The sequence below is a fragment of the Antechinus flavipes genome, chromosome 2 (assembly GCF_016432865.1).
Source record: "Antechinus flavipes isolate AdamAnt ecotype Samford, QLD, Australia chromosome 2, AdamAnt_v2, whole genome shotgun sequence".
In the NCBI taxonomy this organism is placed as follows: Eukaryota; Metazoa; Chordata; class Mammalia; order Dasyuromorphia; family Dasyuridae; genus Antechinus; species Antechinus flavipes.
The window spans coordinates 623,546,371-623,564,094 of record NC_067399.1 but is presented as its reverse complement, the minus strand read 5'-3'; the positions used below and the strand labels follow the sequence as shown (position 1 = coordinate 623,564,094).

The 17,724-nt window shown below is 32.6% G+C and overlaps 1 protein-coding gene across 1 annotated transcript in view; it reads left to right on the top strand.

Moving 5' to 3' along the window:
* Window positions 1-17,724, top strand: part of NRG3 (neuregulin 3) — a 1,146,384-nt gene that overhangs the window by 820,845 nt on the left and 307,815 nt on the right. The gene's annotated exons all lie outside the window — the stretch shown is intronic.

Here is a 17,724-nt window from a genome sequence, read left to right as displayed (position 1 = left end):
AGATCATTAAAATTATGGTTGTATTCTAGCTATATCTATCTCTGTCTATCTGTCCATCTATCTATGTATCACCTATCTATTTATCTATATATCATCTACCTGTTTATCATCAATTTATGTATCATCTAATCTATTTATGTATTTATTTTGAAGATAAGAAAACTGACACAGACAAAATGTCATTTCTACATATAATATCTATACATCTGTCATCTATCTATCCATCATCTATTCTACATATCATCTATTTATCTATGTATGTATGTATCTGTCTATCTGTATCAGTGTCTGATAATAAATCTCTAAGAATTCTTTGTACAAAAGTTTTTTTTTTCATTTGTTGCAAATAAAAAGAATGAGAAAACAGGTGGTTTCATCTTCCAAAGCTTCATTAGGTTTTAGAAGTAGCATCATGTCTTGTAACGAAACATATTTTGAAAAGAAGACTGAATCACTCTTCAGATAAGGCTGATCTTGAGCAAGTTTGATCATTTGAACCCTCAGTTCTTCATCTGAAAAGGTGGTATATTTTTTGTTTCACTCTCTGCTATCAACAGTTGTGAATCTCAAAAATAAAGCACACTTAATTTTTGCAAGCAAAAAGTTGATCGTTTTGTAGCAATTTTGTAAGAAGGCTTCTATTTCATCATGGATTGGTCATGAAGGTTTTTCACATCTGAACTTGTATAATACAGGTTAATCAAATTAAAAAGTACTATTGAGATGCAAAAATCAGCATAAGAGTTAATAGAATTTATCTGGATTCTGAGAACTTGCAGTCATATATCACTTGTGTTATTTTCCATCTCTGAAACTCATCTTCTCACTTAAGAAATTAGGAATGTTAATTTGGTTATTTTCAAATATAAAATTCTATGAGTCCATTATAAATATGAGAGTATCTTTATAATACCTTAAGATTTGCAAAGTATTTTACATACTTTAACTCATTATCCTAGTGATAATCCTGGTAGATAGATATTTTTCTTATATCACTGTTGAAGCTGAGAATTGAGGCAGACAGAAGTTAAATGACTTACCAAGGATCTCATAACTCATAAATATCTGAGACCAAGTTTGAGCTAATATCTTCCCAAAATCAGGACTAGTTCATTGTATCAATAAACAGTTCATTATAACATCTACATCTCAGAGATGCTGTGAGGATCAAATGAGGTAATATTTACAAGCATTTTTAAAATAATAAAGCACAATGTGAAAGGTCACCATTGGTAATATAAATAGTAGTGAAGGTGATGAAACTTGAAAATGGAATTTTAAATTGGCTGGCATATAAGTGATCCTTGAAAGAGAGATGCTTATATTTCTTAAGGATAGATGAAGAGGAGGAAGAGTCCTTTAGAGGCATATAAGAAAAAAGAGAAATTTCTATGTTATCAGGGAATATTTCATTAAGTTCTATAGTATCTCATTTATTTATTGAAGGGTTCTGGTTAATAGAAAACTAGAAGATGAATTGATAAATGGTGTTCACAGAGTAAGAATATAATCAAATACTGAAGCCACCATGAGTGTAATTTAGTATTCTTTTCATAATTCAAAAAGTTTTGTGATGTGCTTCCTTTTTTGGGGGTGAATACTAAATATAACTTTGGTCTTAGTTGATAATAGTGATTAGTTTTGAAATTTTTTCTCTTTTTAAAGTAAGAAATAGTTTTCTTGGAGGCAAAAAAGGAAAGATACATTGAAAAATATCGGCTTTACAGAAGAACATTGTATACATCGACAGTAATATTAGGTGATGATCAACTTAGTTCTTCTCAGCAAAACAATGATTCAAGACAATTTTAAAAGATAATTTCAAAAAGTGCTATCCACATCCAGAGAGAGCATTTAGAATCTATTAGAAGTGAACATACTTGGTCTCATTTCTTTGATGTCAATATTTGTTATTATTCTTCAGTCATTTCATCTGGATCAGACTCTTCATGACCCCACTTGAAGTTTTCTAGATAAAGATAATGTCATGCTTTGCCATTCCCCTTCTTCAGATCATTTTACAAATGAGGAACTGTAGCAAACAGGGTTAAATAACTTGACCAGGATCACACAGTTAGCAAACATCTGAGGCTAGACTTGAACTCAGGCAAATGAGTCTTCCTGTCTCCAGGGTCAGCATGCTATTCACTGTGCCTCCTAAATACTTCAACTTTTGCTGTACTGATATATATTTAATGTCAAGATGAAGATGAAAATGAAGTTTTTTACATGTCAGGAAGGGATTCTTTGCAGGAGTTAGGGTAAGGCTTGCAAAGGATAGGTCTGAGGGTACTCTTTGTAATATCATTGCCATATCCAAAGAAATAGAAATGCCAAGTTGTACTAAGTTTGGGGATAAGCATATAAGGAAACTATTTTGTGTCATCTTTGTTATTATTACTCACTTATTTTAGTTGTGCCTAATTCTTCTTGACTTTAGCTGGAGTTTTCTTGGCAAAGATACTGGAGTGACTTTCCATTTACTTTTCCAGTTCATTTTACACATGAGGAAATGAGAGTTTGGTGATTTGTGCAGGATTATACAACCAGTAAGTGTCTGAGGCCAGATATGAACTCAGGTTTTCCTTATTTCAGGTCCAGGGCTCAATCCACTGTCTACCAACTTGAGTCAACTTTAGAATTTAAATTCCTGGTTGAGTTTGCTGCTCCATTATTTAAGTGTATTGTGCACATTTCAGTGGATATTTCTATTCAAATATAATAATAGGTCAGACAACCATAGTAACTCATACACAGTTTCATTTCATTTGGATAGAGTCTTGGTTCAATGTGATCCCAAAAGAAGCTTTCAAAGTGTTCTATAACGAGCTCTTGAAACATATTTATCTTTGATTGGATATAAAATTAAGCCTGCATCCTTTTTTTTTTTTTTTTTTTTTAATTCATGCTACTTAAGGAAAGATTTGTCTTTCATCTCTGCTTGAGTTTCAGGAGGCTTTTAATGTGAAATCACTTCCCATTTAGTCCAAAGTTTCCTCATAGCTGATGAATGTCATACATAATGAAAGATTATATTAATTTATCCTCGGCAGTAAATCATTTATCACACAAGGGAGAAACATTGTTGTGAATTCTGATCAAAGCTGTCCAGTTTCTTTAGCTGGCTGGAACCCAGCACCCTAGTTAGCTGATTGTATAGTATCCTGGAAAAAAAAGAACATTTTTCTATTGAATGGGGATTTCTACCACTACAAGGTTTTAAAGTGCCATTTTTAAAAATCATGTTTCATGTGGAACACTTCTGTGATCCAGGAAGGTGAACTATAAAAATCTCATTTGGCTTTTCCACTTAATTAAATTGGAAAGCTGCAGGACTTTTTATTCTCTGCTTGTTCACAGATACCTGGGAACTGATTTGCCAATGACACTGAGTGTTTGCTTTGCTACCTAATTTTTTTTTTTTTAAGGAAACAATAATTATTATGATTTTCTTTTGAAGCATTCTACCAGCTTTATTAGTTCCTTTACTAATGAGCTCTTTCTTTCCTTATACTGTCAATTTAAATTGTACTTTAAAAATAATATTTACTTTTTAGATTTTCTTTTCATTTTTGTTTTATATTCTTAATCCATATTCTTCTTTACTTAAGGACATCATTCATAGCATGTGACATGAAAAAAATTTGATTTTTCTGGGATCACTTGATATATGATACTTTGATTGTTCCTTTCATAGAGATGTGAATTCTGGAAAGAATCATCACAAAATTTAGGATAAACCTGGATGCGATTATATTCCCAATGAATTCATACACACGCAATTTGGGGGTTCTGATGGGCTCAGTAATACTTATCAATATCCTCTCTCTGTTATAGATGATGAAATATTGGAATCCCATTTTAAAACCATCTATCATGACAGACTACATGTCTGGAATATTGTATAAACTGTTATTGTTGTTTATCCTCAGTTTTTGAAAAGGACCGATGACTTTATGGAGGATGTCTTTACTTGTATATACATTAAATTTAAGTGAAGCAGAGTTGAATAAATTGTCTGCCTCACTTTCTCTTTCTGACTTATCTAAGTTCAGTAACAGGACAAGAGTCAAATTGACTGGCAAGGGCCCAGAATGCAGAGGATGACTTTTGCATCTTCAATGCCTGATCAAAGTCTAAGTTTGCCATTCCCCTTCTTCAGATCATTTTACAAATGAGGAACTGTAGCAAACAGGGTTAAATAACTTGACCAGGATCACATAGTTAGCAAACATCTGAGGCTAGACTTGAACTCAGGCAAATAAGTTCCACACCACATGCTGCAACCATGCTTATGGCTGTTAGAACAAATTGTTCTCCCCTGTGCATTCTGGGATAGGGAACAAACCGGCTGGTGAGTTAAAAGGATTTGTAGCCAAGAATGCGAAGTTCTACCAACAACACTATCCTAGCATAGATTGTAAATCTTGATTGATGTTATTTATTTTTCCTAAAGTACATTTTTTCTCCTCAACATTTAGTTTCTTGTGAGGATATATTGCTGGGAAATGAAGTTGATAGTAAATTAACACAAACACACAAACACAAACATATATATATTTATAGCAGCTAAATGATGCAATAGATAGAGCCTGGAGTCAGGAAGACAGAAATCCTGAATTCAAATCCAGTCTCAGACACTTATTAACTATGTGACACTGGACTAGTGACTTAATCTTATTTACCTCAGTTTCCTCATGTGTAAAATGAGCTAAACAACAAGATGTCAAACAACTCCAGTATCTTTGCTAAGAAAACCTCAAATAGTGTCATGAAGAGTTGGACACAATTGAAAAATAATTGAACAACAAATATATATACATATATGTATATATTGGTAAACAGAAGCAGTTACATATAAACCTATTTTTCAAAATTCATTTTTATAAGATTTTTGAATACCAAACATTTTCCTCCCTCCCTTCTTTCTTTTCCTTTGTCCCAAGACAGCAAACAATCAGTGCCACACTCATCAAAGTACCCAAAATTACTGTTGTAGAACTAGAAAAATGATAATAAAACTCACCTGGAAGAACAAAAGGTCAAACTTATCAAGAGAATTAATTTTAAAAAACGCAAAGGAAAGTGACTAATTGTATCAGATCTAAGGCTATATTTTAAAGTGGCAGTCATCAAAACTATGTGATATAGGCTAAAAAATAGAGTGGTAGATCAGTGAAATAGGTTAGGTACATAAGATTTAGAAGTCAATTAATTACATCACTCTACTGTTTGATATACCCTAAGACTACAGTTTCTGGTATGAGGAGTCACTATTAAACAAAAATTGTTAGGAAAACTGGAAAATAGTATGGGAGAAAGTAGGAATGACCAATATCTCCTCTACTTTTAAACAAATATCTTTTTCATTTTTATTTATTTATTTTTAATAAAACTTTTTATTTTCAAAATATATGCATAGAAAGTTTTTGACATTCACTCTTGCAAATCCTTGTGTTCCAAATGTTTTCCCTCCCTTCCTCCTACCGCTTCCCCAGAGGAGAAGTAATCCAATATATTTAACATTAAACATGTGCAATTCTTCTATATATATTTCCACAAATAACATGCTATACAATAAAAATCAAATCAAAAAGGGAAAAAATGAGAAAGAAAACAAAATGCAGGCAAACAACAACAAAAAAGTGAAAATACCATGTTGTGATCCACACTCAGTCCACACAATTCTCTCTCTGGGTGTAGATGGCTTTCTCCATCACAAGTCCATTGGAACTGGCCGGAATTATCTCACTGTTGAAAAGAGCCACATCCATCAGAATTGATCATTGTATAATCTTCTTGTTGCTATATACAATATTCTTTTGGTTTTATTTACTTCACTTAGCATCAGTTCATTTAAGTCTCTCCAAGACATTCTAAAATCATCCTGCTGATCATTTCTTATAGAACAATAATATTCCATAACATTCACATACCAAAACTTATTCAGCCTATTACCAACTGATGGGCATCCACTCAGTTTCATGCCACTACACAAAGCACTGCTACAAACATTTTTGCACATATGGGTCATTTTTCCTTTTTATGATCTCTTTGGGATACAGATCCAGTAGAGACAGTACTGGATCAAAGGGTATGCAAAGCTCGATAGCTCTTTGGATACAGTTCCACATTGCTCTCCACAGTGGTTAGATCAGTTCATAACTCCATCAATAATGTTTCCCACATGCCCTCCTACATTTATCATTTCTTTCCCTGTCATCTTAAGTCAATCAGAGAAGTGTGTAGTGGTAACTAAGAGTTATCTTAATTTGCATTTTTCTGATCAATAGTGATTAAGAGCCTTTATAATCTCTTTTTACTATATTATTTTTCCTCCCCCAGTAACGTACACACACACATACACACATATAATTTCAAATAATTACTATCACTGAAGGAAAAGATATTTTGTGATATAGATACCCGAAAAAAAGCATTGACATCTTTCTTGCTATTCCTCCCTCCAATTCTTCTGTAAAGGATTTATCTACATTACCAATGCTCCATAAGTAGCAAAATCTGATGATAATGTGTTTTTTTTTTTTCTCTTTTAGTCAAAAGGATATGGAGTAAGCTAAAACATATCAGACTCACAAAATCACATCTGACTTGTGTAAAATTGAACCAACAAGACTGAATTTTTCATATCACTTCACAGAAAGCAAGCATTTAAAAAATCTGATTTCATGTCATTTCATATTATATGTGAAATGTCAGACTTTTTTCCCCTGAAAGATAGCTATCACACTGGTTGTATGAGTTTCTTTCCCTTATGTCCCATCTTGGGATTATCTAATACAAATGTTTTCCTTTTAAATTATTCAGTCATGTCACTCATAAGATTTGTCAATTCTCAAATACATAGATAATTCTTTATAACTAACCCCCCCCCCATAAAGTTGGCAATCATGTTAGTTGGCCAGTCATTCATTTATAACATAATTCTTGTAGAATTTATTGCCCTCTCTTGGATCATTTTGGATAATTTTGTGTTTCTGGGAAACCAGTTAACATTAGGAAGAGAATGCCTATATTCTTCTCCCAGTTCTACCATGGACTTTTATCACTAGTTTGTACAGATGTCTGCACCATCCTCTTGAGTGATTGTTACTCACGGGGCTGCTAAACTCAAGAAGTGTATCCTTCTTATTTCTGCTAACACTCATATACACAAATAGCAGCTTGTAGCAGCTGTAACTTTTGGATCTTGCGTGTCCTTTATGAAAACTGTTTTTCTGAACTCACATTCTTCCTACACACACACACACACACACACACACACACACACACACACACACAATTTTTGAAGCAATATGGCCATAATATGTATTAGCCCATTGCTAATTCTGATTTCTTTTTTTTAAATTATTTTTAGCACACATAGCTTTATGAATCATGTTCAGAGAGAAAAATCAGAGCAAAAAGGAAAAACCAGGGGAGAAATTAAAAAAAAAAAAAACAGAAAAAAAGAAATGTACATAGCACATGTTGATTTACATTCAATCTCTTTAGTTCTTTTTCTGGGTGCAGGTGCATTTTCTGTTGAGATTGCTTTGAATCACTGAAGCATTGAGAAGAACCAAGTCTTTCATAATTGATCATCGCACTTTCTTGCTGTTATTGTGTACAATGTACTCCTGGTTCTACTTGTTTCTCTCAGCATTAGTTTATGTAAATCTTTCCAGACTTTTCTAAAATCAGGTTTTCCATCATTTTTTATAGAACAATATTATTCCATTATCTTCATATTGGCATATGAAGTTTGCCATTTTGTTCAGCCATTCCTCAATTGAAAATACTCATTTTCATTTCTTAGCTACCATAAAAAAGCTGGTCCAAACATTTTTGTACATGTAAGTAATATATTATGAAAAGTAAAATGGACAACTTTACATTGAATTAAACAATTTTTGCACAAACAAACCAACAGAAACAAGATTAAAAGATAAGTACAAAGCTGGGCAAAGATCTTTACAGCTAGTATTTCTGATAAATATGTCATTTCTCAAATAGATAAAGAATTGCCTCATTTTATCAGAATACAATTACCAATTGATAAATAATTAAAGGACATGTTCAGACAATTTTTAGATGACCAAATGAAAGTCATCTATAGTTACATGAAAAAAAGCTCTTACTATTGATTAGAGAAATGTAGATTAAAACAACTATAAGATACCACCTTACACCTTTCAGATGGGCTAGGATTAACAGAAGATCATGATAAGCGCTGGAGGTGATTTGGGAAAATTGGAACTCTAATGCATTATTGGTGGAGTTGTGAAATTATTCAACCATTCTGGAGAGCAATCTGAAACTATTCCAAAAAGACTATAAAACTGTGCATATTGATTGACCCAGCAGTGCCATTATTGGAATCTTAATGGAGGGAGAAGGACTTACATATACAAAGTCATCCAAGACTTTGTATCCAAAGACAGAGAGCAGTCCTGTTCTGAAAGGACTTCATCAAATGATGAAAGGGCATCAAATGATTAATTCTCAAGACATTTGAAAAAGGAAGGAATACCTATGTATAACATTAAAAAATGGTTGAGGAATTATCAACTAATGAAACAAATGACTTTACAATTTCTATAAGATCTTTATGAGAATAATCTATGGTATCATTGATGAAGATTTAAGAAAGGAACATACAAACTCTAGCAAATAACATTCTACAACAGTCACATAATTAATTGAAAAGTATAGAGAGCACAAGATTTCATTGTGTGAATAATTTAGTGATTACTTTTAAAAAGGTGATTTGGTGATATTTTAAAAGTCACCAAAAGATTTTTAAAGAGATATTTAAAAGCTTTCCTCAAACTGTTTCTTGTGAGTATGAGTATAAACCATATAACATATTTTGAAAGATGTAACAATAAAGAGAACTTATCCATATCAGATAATATATGGCAATGATTATTTATATCAAAAAAAGATATAAAAAAGGACAACCATGCTTTCCAAAGGGTTTGTCATTTTCACATAAAATGATCAATGCAGAGTCTAAATGGAAGAGGTATTCCTTATATATGGTTAAAAAAAAAAAAACCTTTAGATGGTCTTATTTGCAGATTACATTGACAGAATTTGATGTAAGTAGCTTAATGTTTCATGATCATTAAAATAAAATATGACCTATTAAAATAAGAAATATCAACTAGATAAATAAAATCTATTGTCTAGATTAAGATAGATCACTGATTGGATAACCCATTCACCATTGCATGGAGCTTTGCCTCTGATGATGGACAATGGACTTGGTCCAAAACATAAGAGCAGTTGAGGATGTTGCATTGCTAATGGAAAATTGGAGAGTGCTTTTAATGAGAGGATGTGACTAGAAAAGGGATATGCATAAATCACATATGAAGAGAGAATAATAATTGGTAGTTAGCTTCATTGATACATATATAATATGTAATCTAAAGGATGAACATGAGCATATAGACTATATACTTTCTGGAGGATTTACATGAATCTGGACAAGAGGGTTGTGATCTATTCTGTTTGGAGGATATTGTGGATCCATTGAATTATTCAAACAGAAGTTCATCTTGGTTCTTTTTAATTGAAAGGAGAAAATATTCTTTTGGCACCAACTCATTTTGTTTTGGCTCCAAAGAGTTTGCTTCCTGGAAATCTTATAAAAATCCTAAGCCTAGTACTTTTTCCATCTTCCCAAGAACTCTCATGCATTTGTTAAGAGTTATATAAATAACTAGTGTATTTTAATTCTATACTACAAATTTGCTTACATAAGAAACAGGTTCATACATGAATGCATGTATAGGATTTTATTTTAAAAACTAAATAAAATATGACACAATAATAAGACTTATAGTGATCTCATATTTGATAAACCCCCAAACTTCAGCTTCTGGAATAAAAACTGATAATTTGACACAAATTGCTGGGAAAACTGGAAAATAATGTTAGAAACTTGGTATAGACCTACATCTCATATCCCATACCAAAATAAGGTCAAAATAGGTACATGATTTTGGGCATAAAGGATGATACCATAGACAAATTAGGAGAACAAGGAATAATTTACCCATAAGATCATTGGAGAAAGGGTGGAATTTATGACCAAAGAACTAGAAAACATTATGAAATACAAAATGGACAACTTTAGTTACATTAAATTCAAAAGTTTTTGAGATGGAGAGAGAATTTAGTAGTTAAATGGTATTTAGAAACATAGTTTCTTATAAATAGAATAAGAGACAAAATATTAGAATTAAAGAAGCCTTAGAAATCATCTAATACAAACTCATATTTTAGAAATGAAGAAAATGAATCTCAGAGTAATTAATGTATCTTAACTTCAGAAAGTCACTATCTATCAGAGCAAAGATACTAAAATGGCTCCTTTGACTATCAGATTCATCCAGGTTATTTCATTTACTGTAATAAAATGCCATTTCATTTCCTAGATCATAAAATGACATCTGGAATAAAATTTAGTCAGTTTTTTTTCTAATAAGAAAGTTGTGCTACATGTTCCAATGTGCCTATAAAATATTATAACTGCTACATAGTGATGGCTTAGTATCTTTTTTCTAGACAAAGAAAACTAATAAACTTTTAAATACCACTAATTATGAATGGTACACTCTATCCTTGAATGCCTGCAAATTATTAAACTGTAGTAACTTAGGCAATTGAAGTAATAGAAAAAGTCCAAAAATAACATTTAAAAGAAAAGTTACCAATTTCTGGTCAATGTATTACTCAATTAAACAATGGATTCTCATTTTAGTTTTTTTTTTTTGAACTAATATTTATAGTTATTAAAAACAAACAAAAATTAAACACCATTGCCTGACTAGTAGAATGAAAGTCTATATCAACTATGAGAGAGAGTATTTTGGAGGGCAGTTAGGTGGCACAATGGATAGAGTAGCAGCCCTGAAGTCAAGCTCACCTGAGTTCAAATCTGGCCTCAGACACTTAACACTTTCTAGCTGTGTGACCCTGGCAAGTCACCTAATTCCAATTGCCTCAGTTAAAAAAAAAAAAAAAGAAAAGAAAAGAAAAAAGAAAAAAGAGAAAGAGTATTTTCCTTGATTTTAAATGCCATTTATACATTGTTTCCATAAGTCCAGCAGGTTATATTGTTAAATGTAAAGTTGAAAAGCAATTCAGCAATTTTGTATAAAATCCTCATTGGGATTTCAGAGGGGATTAAGTATATTAGAAATAGGTAAACAGTCACAATTTTTAACAGGTGTAAAATTGTAGTCAATTGTCAATATTAAAAAATAATAAATGAATAAATTGGCATATAAAAATAGTGATTACAGAGGTAGCAATTAGCGATGCCAAGGAAGAAGTGTCCTGCAAGAAAGTATAATGATTGTATCTTGGGACAATTATCTCTAGAGACAATGTTTATATCTAGGGACAATGGTTGTATCTGTAGCTAGTGTTTGACGTAAACAATGAGATGATATAATTAAGATTAAAGAAAGATCATCTGTCACCTGGGTCTCTTATGAGCTTGTTTGTACTATCCAGCCTTAAGCATTTTTTTTTTTGTATTTGTTCTCATAATTCCAAACATTATCAAACATCATTTTATAGCCTAGTATAAAATGTCTTATTACGAATCAATTGACTAGATAGCTCTATCATTTCATAAATTACAAAGCTTAGTTGAATTGAAGTAGAAAAAACACTCTCAAAGATGAATTCTTCCAGCTATTACAGCCTAGTTTCTTTGAAGTTACCCTTTAATTAATTGATTACTGTATTATATATGAGGCTGGATTTGAACTCAGGAAGTTCTGATTGAAAGTTCTATGTTCTATATATTGTGCTACCCAACTAAATCTTTAATTAGGTACCTGCTATGTGCCAAAAGGCACTGTACTTTAGCAGATGGAGAGATATTCAGACCTATAAAGAACTGAGCTCAAGGTTTTCCTCTAATAAATAAATGAATGAATGAATTAAAAATAAATAAAAAAACAAACAAACCTCAGTGTAAGTTGACTCTATGGTACATTCAGCTGTTAAACTAAAGGGGTCACTCAGAATTAAGATTTCTCATTATCTGTGGCTTGAAGGAAGAGACAGTAGCCATACCCTGGTAAAACATTTTGTCACATGGGCCAAACTAGCTTGAGGGTAATTGATGGATCTCAAAACTGTCAATGAGTTAGGAAAATATCTACTCAAATATATGAAAATATCACTCCGTACAATGGGTAGAGTAAAACAATTTGTTCTAATGTCCATAAAGGTGGTGGAAGCAAATGTTGTCAAGCCCATAGAACTTTGTCAGGCAGCACAGATGCTAAGGTCGTACATTGCCATTGCCAGTTTTCTTGACTTTTGTCCTGCCATTGGACTTTCGTTACTCACCAAAAGGTAATAAGACTGATTGGGCAACTGCCTCATTTAAATCTAATTCATATGCAAAGCAAGACATCACCCATGAGATGTCATTGAATCTCTTTAAAAACAGAATGAACAACATTGGCTCTATAACCCCAGGCAAGAGAGTCATTTAACCTGTCTCTCTAGCAGACAGCCCTCTAAGACTAAGTTGAAAAGAAAGCATAGACACATATTGGTAGAAAGTGTTTTCCAATCTGAGACTTCTAATTCTTTTATCTGTTTCTATCCTAAAGGATTACTAGAAATTGAAGCAGTGTGGAATATTAGGTGTATAAATCCAAATCCAAAGATAGTTTGTTTTCTAGGAGCTTACAATTAATTCTATAGGAAGAAACAACAGACACAGACTAATGGTGGCCAGGGAGAAAAACTTTGATGTAAAATGTTATAGATGACAAAAAATCCAAAGAGGATAGATGGATACAACACATCCAGAAACAAGGTCAGAGTTAATTGGATCATAGTTTACTTTTCCTGAAGAACAGGAATGGGTGTGTGAGGAGGAAAAGCATGGCTCTTATGAAGAAACTAGACAGATTTCTAGGAGGTTGTGGAAAAGAGTGCCAGAGAAAAGGCAGTGAGATGAATAGGAGCTTCACCTAAAATGAATTCCAGATGTAGGAGAGTAGGGCCACTGTACAGAAATCCCTACAGAACTAGTTTTCTGGTGTGAATTGAGTCATGTATCTTGTGACTTTTTTATAAGTGGTTGAATGGAAAGGACTGAGCAATCTGATTAATGAAGATGAAGGCAATGAAGCAACATTTGATTACATAGGAAATCATATGTAAAATCCAAATCAAGTAGGCCTCTAACAAATTGAATAGCATTTAGAGAAAATTCCTATGACTGTGTGGGATCATAACAAATGAGGTTTTATAGAAAGAATGATAGAGAAGAGACAATATACTATATTTAAGCATTTAAAAGTCTGTTCTGTAAAAGAGGGATTACACTTCTGTAGCATTGCCTCAGGGACAGAACTAAATTTAATGGGTGGAAACCACTCCAAGGTGCAGATTTTAGCCTTCAAATAAGGAGGAAAAAAAGAGTTCTTAACATTTAGAACTATTCAAAAAAAAGAATGAGTTCCTTCAGGCTTTAGTAAATTCACCATTAATAAATCTTTTCATGTGAAAATCTGATGTCTTTTTTCCCCACTTATTTTCATTTGTTATTCTTATTGTTCTGGACTTGTGATCATGTCAGTATAAGGAAGTCCTTGTGTGAAAATTTCCTCCACTGTTACAGATCATTAATTTCTTTGTAATTTGTAGTTTTTTCAATTTAAAAATAAAACAGAATTTTTGCTTCTTTCCCTGAGGTAGGAGAAGAAAGAAATTCATAATGTAGCCATATCCAAGCAAAGCAAATTATTCCATTGACCAAGTTCAAAAATGTGTTTCACATTAAACATATTAATTTATCATCTCTCTGTCATGAATTATGAAGCATTTTTTATCAGTCTTCTTAAGTTAGCTAAGCCACAGAGAGGCAAAGTGACTTTGCCCATGATCAGAAAATCAATATTTATTCTAACACAACTTGAATCCCAGATCTTCTTAACTCCAAAGCCAAAGTTTTCTCATCACAACAAATTGGCTCTCACTTGTTGATGATGTTCAAGTTAAACATTTATTAAGTGCTAACTACATACAGAGCATTGAGTTTCATAGTGGGGATACAGGGACATTCATTGGGTCAACAAGCTTTATTAAACAATTGTAATGCAACACATACTATAATTAATATTAGGAATATAAAGAAAAAGATAAAACAGTAAAAAGATCCCCTTCCGGATTTTGAATATATTTGTTGTCTGTACCCTTGAGAAATCTAATTGGAGAGACAACAGAAAGATATGATATCCCTGTAAGAGGGTTTTTGTGGCATGGGGAAAGCCTATGTAAACACAAGGATGGAAAACAGAATGCAAGTTTGGGTAGAACTGGTAAATTAATTTGGCTGGAACAGAGATTGTGAAGGAGCTAAACAAGAACTAAGTTGATCTGAACCAAAACTAAGGATTAACTAAGCTGAAAAGGTTGTATTATATTCTAAAAGTAAAAAGAAGCTGATAAAAAGTTCTAAGAAATTAACAGTCAGATCTGTGCATTATGTACCTTAAGGTGGTAGCTATATAAAGGCTAGAATGAAGAGGGGAGAAATTAAAAGCAGGGTAGACCAACAAGTTGGCACAGTAGTGCGGAATAGAATTGGCTATGTCTGGACTAGGAAAGTGGCTTAAAAGAGTCAACAGGGGGTAGATTTAAGACTTGAAGAAATAAAATTGACAAGATTTTTCAATTGATTGAAAGTTATATTGTTTGGTATTTTCAGTCACATTAGACTCTTTGTGATGTCATTTGAAGTTTTAGGCAAACAGATTTAAGTGACTTGCTTATGTCCCATAGCAAATATTTGAGATCTGCCTTAAATTCAAGAAATGTCTACTTGATTCCAAACTTTGCACTTTATCTACTATGCCACTTAGCTGCCCTTTAAATATAAGAGCTATCCATCATTTATATTGAGCTTTAAGATTATACTACCTCAATTAATTCTCATAGCAACTTTGGTGATGAGAGGTGAAGTGGTACAGGGAAGTAGGGGTGAGGAAGAGGAGAGGGTAGATGACTGAGGGTAGGTGATGATGGGGAAAGGGTAGATGCCTATTATCCACATTCTATAAACTGGGAAATTTAAACTGAAGGAGAATAGATGACTTCTCCAAGAGGACATTTCTAACTGTCTTGAGGCAGGATTTAAAGTTTGATCTTCCTGCTTCCAAGTCCAATATTCACTTAGATGCCAATCAATATAGGAAAAGATGATATATTACTCTAAGGTCTGAAAACTGACTGGGTATCACAAAGGTAGTTATATCTACGGAAATAAGGTAGTTTGGAGGAGGGGTAGGTTTAGGAAAGCAGGACTTTTCTGTTTTACACGAGTTTGTGATGAGAAAGGAACATTAGGTGAGATTCCTAGCAGGTAGTTGAGGTTGTGAAACTAATTCAGGGAAAAGAATAAATGTTGCATACGGTAGGGTGTGTGTGTGTGTGTAGAATTCCTTTTCAGATATGGATTGAACTAGCTGACTCCCCCTCCCCCCCAAAGTCTTTTCTAACTCTTCTTTTATGATTAGAAAATCCCTCATTTCGTGTCTATTTAGCATAATTTATGATAAATGTGTACTGCTATCTCAAAAACACAAAAGATCTGTTTATCACAAAATCCTCTTTCTTTGAAATATTCTTGCTTTTCTTTAACTATCAAGGCAAAAGAGTAAAAACAAAAATAAAACATGTAAGTTCATGTTTCAGACTTCAATTCATTAAAAACAAAACAAGACAAAACAAAACCAAAAAAAAAAAAAAAATCAGACACTCAACCCTGATCCTTCTGTTTCATCCAAGTACATTTTAGATTTCCCCATTTGCTTACTCTCTTGAATATTGCTATAAATTCAAATCCTCTCATTTGAACTGCCTATTGGCTACATTCAATTACCCATTATGATGTATTTGAACCCATAGTTCTGGCATATGAGATTCTTAAGTGGAAACTTTAATTTCTTATTTTTAAAGACATGGGACCAATTAGCATTGTTTTCTGCTCTCATAATGACCTTGCCTCTTCAGGTAGTACTGTAGAAATTAACTTAACATAGAGCTTGGTTCCCTCAATATGCATCTATTTTATTATCTTCCATCAATTGTGATGAGAAAACATATTCAGATTTGTTGGTCTGTGTACAGTCATCTTAGCTGAGCATATGTGAGTATAGGAACACTTAGTTTAATATGATGTCCATGAAGAATCAGTTTAATGCCTAAGAATGTTATTCATGTTTTCATTTTCCCCAAAAGGATGGGGAAAGACATGATGATCATCCATTTTGACTTAAGGAAAAAACAAAGTGCTTCTACTGAAAAGCTTTTATATTAATGCAAAACTATTTTAATATTATCATTTTTTTAAAAAATCAAAACTGCTTAGACCACAGAGTAGTGTCCAGTTTGAGGCCCTTATTTGCTGAAATAAAAATTCTACCAAAAAAACAAACAGAAACAAAACACAAATCTATCTTATACATATAGAGCATTCATCTCATCACTTCAAGTTGAAATTTAAAATGCTTAGTTTGCTAGTGATTTCTTACACGCCCAAACTAACAAACAACATTTAGACATCTTTTTGCATAGCAGAAAACAAAAATGATGATTTTCTCCAGAAAAGTTTCACAATCATTTTTTCCTTTTATCAAAGCAGTGATATACTTCCTTTAATATGAGTTTACTAAATGAATAATGAAAGGTTATGAAAAAGTGCAACTGCTGTAATGGTTTTTTTGTTTTGTTTTGGCAATAGCCTGTTTAGTATCTTGAGTATCAAAGACATTGGCTCTCAACCTGTGATGAGAAATGCCAATTCAGCTTGCCACTCATTTACAGGATTATCTTTTGATGCACAATAGAAAGAAGTAAAATTATCTTAATGTCATTCTTTTCAGCTAACATGGTAGAAATAGGCCTTACCTAATGGTTTTGATATGCACCAAAAATAAAATGTATTGTAAGAAAAGAATTCACTGATATGATTTTAATTGTACTGGCCCTTTACAATTTCTCTTCAGATTTCATAAATCTCCAACAACCTGAGTTTTTTTCTTAGCTTTTATTGCAGTGGCCTAATATTTTGTTGCTCTAAGAAGGACAAATTTATTCCAGGAGCAGCCTTTCTTAACTCAAGCAGCACATATTAAGCAAAAAGAAACCCATTAAATGCCACCTTCCATTTTAAGGAATCATTCAAAGGCAAGACATTCTGGGTTTCCACTCCTATTTCTTGCACTGACAAGCTGAAGTAATGTGCTGCACTTGTCAGAGGCAGTCAAGAAACCAAAACTGAGTGAGTTGATAGTGATCACATCTCCAGTGGACTGGCAAGGCTCAGGCCCCATCACTCAGATTTCTGGTTAAATTCCCTTCCTTTGCCTCCTGATGAGCCAGGTGAATGTCTATTCTCCTATTTCACAAGCTCAGAAGGTATAAGCAAAAGTACCAGAGTATATTAATTTATCTTCCTAAAATCAAATGTACTCTTAGAGTTTTGTTTTATATATGGTAAGAACAGATTCTGAAATCATTGGTCCTACAACAAGGCTCAACTTGAAAATAATCAAGGCAATAATATGAAATTATGGTATAATGGAAAAAAACATTAATATTTCCTAACAAGCCTTGGAATCATGTGCTCTGCCATATAAATGAGTGACATTAGGTAAGTTATATAACATATTT